A 6,231-nucleotide genomic window follows, 5' to 3' on the forward strand; every position below is an offset into this window, starting at 1 on the left:
GGCTGGACGGCCACTTCTAGGGAGAGTAGCCACAGTACTAAATCGTCTCCATTTATAGATAATTTGTCTAACTGTGGACAGATGAATATCTAAGCTATTGCAGATAACTCTGTAATCCTTTCCAGCTTTATGTAAAGAAACCGTTTTTGATCATAGGTCTTCAGAGATCTCAGAATGTTTGAGTGCTTTTTATAGGTCAAAGTAGCTCTAACCCACACATCCAATCTCATTTCATTAACTATTTGCCAGGTTTGCCAACTCCTGACTCTAATCAGCTTTTGTTGACATCATTAGCCTAGGGGTTCACATACCTTTTCCAACTACACTGTGAATATTTGAATGATATATTCAATATGTACAAGAACAATACAATAATTTGTGTTAAAACAGATTGTGTTTGTTCATAATTGTAAGTCAGATGAAGATCAAACAAGATTTTAAGACACATTTATACATAAATGCAGATAATTCCAAAGGGTTCACATAATTTTTCTTGCCACTATAGATAGATAGACATTTCAATGAGTGCTGGCGACTTCTGGCGACCTGAGCGACAGCGAACTCTGGTGACTAGATGTGGGCATGTCCAGCGACTTTGTTGAGAAAAGTTTAACTTTATGCAAATGAGGAGCAACTTTCAGGAGTGAAAACTAATATGAGTGAAGGTGGTGTCAGTGGAGCTCAAGTCACCCATCTCCTTTGAGATACTGGAGTCGAGCGATTTCACTGTTCTATATGATTCGTCTGCAACAACATGCATGAATATAATAAAAACAATGTTGCGTGGAAAAGAAATTGTCAGCAGTCTGAGTGAGTTTGATTCCTTCATTGAATGTTCATTTTTAGCGACAAGAAAACTGATTCCTTGTAAATTAGAATGATATCTTAGTTTTAATGCCTCATCTGTGATCAGATTTTCAAGAGATATGGCCAGACATGAAGTCCACCAATAACGTTAGCGCGACAACAGTAGGAACACCCACTAGCGACTTTATAGTACAGAGACCAGCGACATCAAGCAATAAAGTCGCTGCATGTGTGTAAGGGCTTTAGTGTGAAAACTTGAGTTTACTTTTGTATTCAAGCCAATGGCATGAATTTATATGTTATAACCATACTCCTTTTCCTTTTCATAACCCTATCTTTAAAGAAAATGCAATATGATTCAAGAACTATTAAATCAAATTGTGGTTTGTTCTTATAATGGTAAGACACAGGCAGAGTGCAAGTCTTGTGGGTGTGGCACTGCAGCGTGCCCATGGACGCTGGTCGTAGAGGCAGGGGGCTGTTGCAGCGTGTCTTTCTCTCTCCCACTCTCTCTCTGTGTCCCGCCCCCTTTGCCACTGCCATCTCTTGGCTTTCCCAGAATGCCCTCTGTCTGAGAGCACTGGCCTGAAATAAAACTACGAGGGCCTGCGCAGAGAGAATGGGAGCTTTGTCTCAGCTGCCATTTACACTGTCTGGGGCATAGACAGGGAACTCAAAGAGAGTGTCTGATTGCAAATTAGCACAGCCCAGAGCTCAATGCTCCGTATACTCATACACACTCACACACTCTCACTCTGGCGGAGTGAGGCATGGAGAAAGTTCTGCATTAAACACCGCTGAAGATCATTACGCCCTTTAGTTCTATTGAATAGTGCCACATTTCAATCAAAGGGGCAGAGAAAATAATTAGCAGTGGACTTCTCCTGAGCTGACTTGTATATGACCAAGGCATTTGGAGTTGTTTAGTATGCAAGTGATGACGGGTCTGAATTTGTGATTAGCTGAAAGACAAAGGGTGCAGACGGTGTGCGGCAGGAGCGACGTCTCTGCATCCAGTGGGCCTCTTGCTGCGTTTCAGGCTGATTGACACGTGTCAGAAGATCGCATGCAGACTGTTACATGATGGCTCTCTTTGGCGTGAGAATTTGCTGTCTTTCTGTTTTAAATGCAAGTGTAATCATGAGACCGTTTGACCTAAATCCGCTCTGGCCAACTTTATTCTTCAAGGTAAATTGTTGCCTCGGGAAAGAAATACATACTATGCAGTGCAAGGCTGTATGCATTAAATGTCATGCAAACAAATCTTCTATAAATGTGGGAACATGCATTTTAATGTTTTAAATTTGAGAGGCATGTAATGCTGGAGATAAAAATGTTTCAAAGTAAGCTTAATGTAAACATGTGATGCCATGTGAACTCAACAACCCTTTCTTCATAATCTGCTTGACACAAACTCCCTTTAATGCCCATGAGGCTGCTTTGTGTAGGACACATAAACACGCGCGTTCACACATAGGACACAATTCGGCCCTTTAATCTGATTAGCTGTGTCTGTATAGATGAACCTATGGGTTCATTGGGTATGTTCCTCTTCTTCAACACATCACCCACCGGTATTCTCTGAGTGCTGAGAGAATGACTCCAGCATTTGGGGGTAAAGTAATCTGATACTTGCTTGTCACAATCCAGAGAGAAAACAAAAATGTAATTCGTTTTTTTCTGAAATAGTTAATTTCTGAAATACAATTTAGCAGGTATAGCTAACATATCTGTCAACACTTTCATGTATCAAAGCTAATATATGAAATGATATATATATATATATATATATATATAATGATATGTTTATGCATTAATATTATGTATTATTTACATTGTCAGTGTCATCCGTGAGGGTGTGTTCAAAACTATAGATATGGATGTGATTTAAATATTTAAACAAAACAAATATTTGGTTTACATTTTGGGCTGTGTGGAATTTTTAGATAGCCTTGTTATATCTTATTTTCTTTGAAAGTGTATATTCTTGTTAGAAACAACATTGAGATAAAACACTATTTTGCCTATTATAAGTCGGTTTATACTAGTATATTTTTATTTTTATGATTTTTCTTTGAAGTCGTGGACTCTTATCACCTGAAGCGGAGGATATTCACACTAATGGTCTTTGCCAACAATCACGGTCAATGATAATATTGACTTGTAACTAAATAATAAGAAATAACCGACCCAAACACAGACTTTACTCTGAAATCTAAGTTACAGTTATTTTCTTATTGAAATGTAACACTAAAACTTGAACTTTCTGTCACAATTTTAGTGGACATGCAAATTCTCTGTGAAAATGTAAAAGCACATTCATCCAAAAACAAATGAAAATGTCCTTTAACAGCAAATGTTGTTCAAAATGACATCAAAATAACAAGTTTTAACACTCACAAACATTTATGACAAACTGTATGTTTCAAGGTCTTTAAATATTAGATTTGTAAACGACTGTAAATGCAAATGATTTTATTTTAATTAAGTTTAAACTACCTCCGAGGCAACAGGTAGTCTGTTTTACATTGTTGTTTATGTCTTGACCAAATGATCAAATATAATCCCTTCATCCTCTTTATAGAAAAATATTAATATCAAACATGATGAGTATCCCCAAACCACCCAACTATTTACAGTGGCTTTGGTCTTACAGACGGGTTTGCTGAATCACAACAGATTCCTTTCATTTGCCACTTGTACTTATTTTTTTGATTTTAAAGTCGCTTTGATATCAGTATTGATAATGTCAATCTCCAGACTGCGCCGTTTTATTTGTGTCATTTTTAAAAACTCGTCGAGCTAATGAATCGACTCCCGTTATTGTCTGAGCTTAAATCTCCCGAACAAAAAAATAAATAAATACAAAAAAGCCCTAAAGCGACCACCATAATATATGTAACGTGTCTAACTGTAACCCGTTCGTGTAATTTATTGGTGCTGATATGAGAGAGGTCAGCGGCTGCTGTCTGGCTCTTGTGTAACGATCGCTGTGTGTCTGTGTGCATCACAGTTCACCTCAGCTGAACTTCTGTGATCTAGTTTACGGGAGTGTGAGGCTGTCGGTCTGGCCCGGCGGCTGTCGGGGGGAATGAACAGCTTTTTTGACCAATATAAAAACTAAACTGCTCTTAATAGACGCAGTCTGTCGTCATGTTTTTGTGTAGACGGGAAGGTTGTGATAGTTTGCTCGTCTGAGTGTGTGAACCGGAGGGGACTGCACGTACGAGCGTGTGTGTTTTAACCTCGCGACAGGAATCCACCGTGAAGAATGACATCTTTCCACTTCAACCTCAACTTGAGAGAGAGAGAGAGAAAAAACAATAGGTCGTCCTGGCTTTCTAACCGACTCCCGATAAATTGCTTTTGTTTGTGTGTTTCTCTTTGACGTTTATAACGAGAACTAAAGGAGCACGAATGATCCGGATGAAGCGAAGACGTGGATGAAAAGCGAAAATATAATGTAAGTTTGGCGTCACCGTGTGTAATTGGGTCACCTCGGTCGGGTGTTTCCATTGTTTGGCTTATTTCGCTATTAAACTGCACGGAAGCTTGAAATGAGATGCGACGAACATACGAAGCTGGCATATGGGACATTATTGAACCGCCTGAGATCTCTAGTTTTTCACGGCTTATTTTCCTGGCATCAGATGTAAAATAACTGTCGAGCACGTACTCGAGGTCCATGTATTAAACGAGAACTAGCGCATATTATTAGTGCAGGTCGAATAGAAAGAGAGTAAAAGACGCATAAGAGAGGGCAGTTTCTCGTGGCCAGACGTATTTGTTTACACTTTTCTAATAATCGACCCTCTCTGTTGGGTTTTTATAGCCTATATTCTCTTTTACAGACTGAAGGCACCACGAGACTTATCAGGCTTTATCTGTAGAACTTAATGAGAAATAAATCCAGTATGTGTGTTTGATAACTGGGATAAATAACTACATTATTTTTGCTAGACATTAAAATACATTTTTTTTATTTTATTTTTTTTATTTTTTTATGTGCAAGACACACTTCTTAGTTTTTTCCTGCTGATCTAGATCATCTAGATGAATTTAGCTGAATTCTCAACTAATAGAGTATAATATATTGTATTCCTCTTTGTGTAAAAAAAATTATAAAATAAAAAAATAAACAAATCCTGTTCTAATAAGTTTATAGCTTAATTAAATTGAATCATGCTATCTTTGGGAAGTCCTCAGACAATATGGCCCTTTTAGTCAGACAGTGTTTTCATGAAACAGATTATAATGTTTAAAGTTATTTAAATACATGCAATTTAAAAATACAACTCTTGAGTCTCTTCTCTAAATGCATTCTGCTATTGTGAGTAATTCATATTGAAAGTGAGAATAGAGCTTATTCAGAAATGTTAGACTGTGTGTGTGTGTGTGTGTGTGTCTCTGTGTGTTGCAGTGGTGCTTGAAATGGCGAAAATTTCTTTCTGAATTAGACCAGAGATGGATTGTTCGTCCACCTTTTCATCGGGTAGGATTTTGTCCTTAAATGAACATTATCTCATTCCAAGTTTGCATGGTAGATATATGATAGAAATGAGATTTTATGCTCCTGTTGTACATCAAATGAAATGTAACACTTGTCTGCTTAAGATGAATCGCATATGATGTATTATTCCTCTTTTGTAAGTTGCTTTGGATAAAAGTGTCTGCCAAATGAATAAATGTAAATGTAATGAAATCTTCTGAAGAACATAAACTGCACTTATCAGTCGCTCTTTACTGGATAAAGGCATTCTTTTGTAATGTATTATTGATGGATTTTAGTGCATGTATTTGTGCATCTCATTATTTATCTGTAAGGCTTCATTGTGAACACACACATGCTTTAACATGTTACCCGATTTGTTATGCTGAATGTGCAATTATCAAGTCACGTTATGATGACCGACTAATGTTATAAAAAAATCTCTTTCTAACTATTTCGCCTAAAAGGAGCATAAACAGCCTTTTCAAACTTAGTTTGAAAGTTTTTAATCACTATTTTAACATTGCTGGATTTATTGGGCCATGGTTATTTGTAAAGTATGTGTTTTGAATTGTTTGTCAGTCTGTTTGCTAGTAAGTTTGGCAGTAATGGTGGATTGTTGAGGATTGTTATTTATTTAAGGGGTTGATAAACCAAAAATGAAAATTCTCTCATAATTTACTCTCTTTCATGCCATCCCAGATATGTATGACTTTCTTTCTTCTGCTGAACACAAATAAAGATTTTTTAAAGAATATCTCAGCTCTGTAGGTCCTTTCAATGCAAGTGAATGGTGACCAGAACTTTGAAGCACCAAAAAGCACATAAAGGCAGCATAAAATTAATCCTTTCCACTCCAGTGGTTTAATATATGTCTTCTGAAGCAATTCAATCACTTTGGGTGAGAAACAGATCTTTTTTTTTATTATTATTAC

This window comes from Myxocyprinus asiaticus, chromosome 45 (genome assembly GCF_019703515.2).
Source record: "Myxocyprinus asiaticus isolate MX2 ecotype Aquarium Trade chromosome 45, UBuf_Myxa_2, whole genome shotgun sequence".
In the NCBI taxonomy this organism is placed as follows: Eukaryota; Metazoa; Chordata; class Actinopteri; order Cypriniformes; family Catostomidae; genus Myxocyprinus; species Myxocyprinus asiaticus.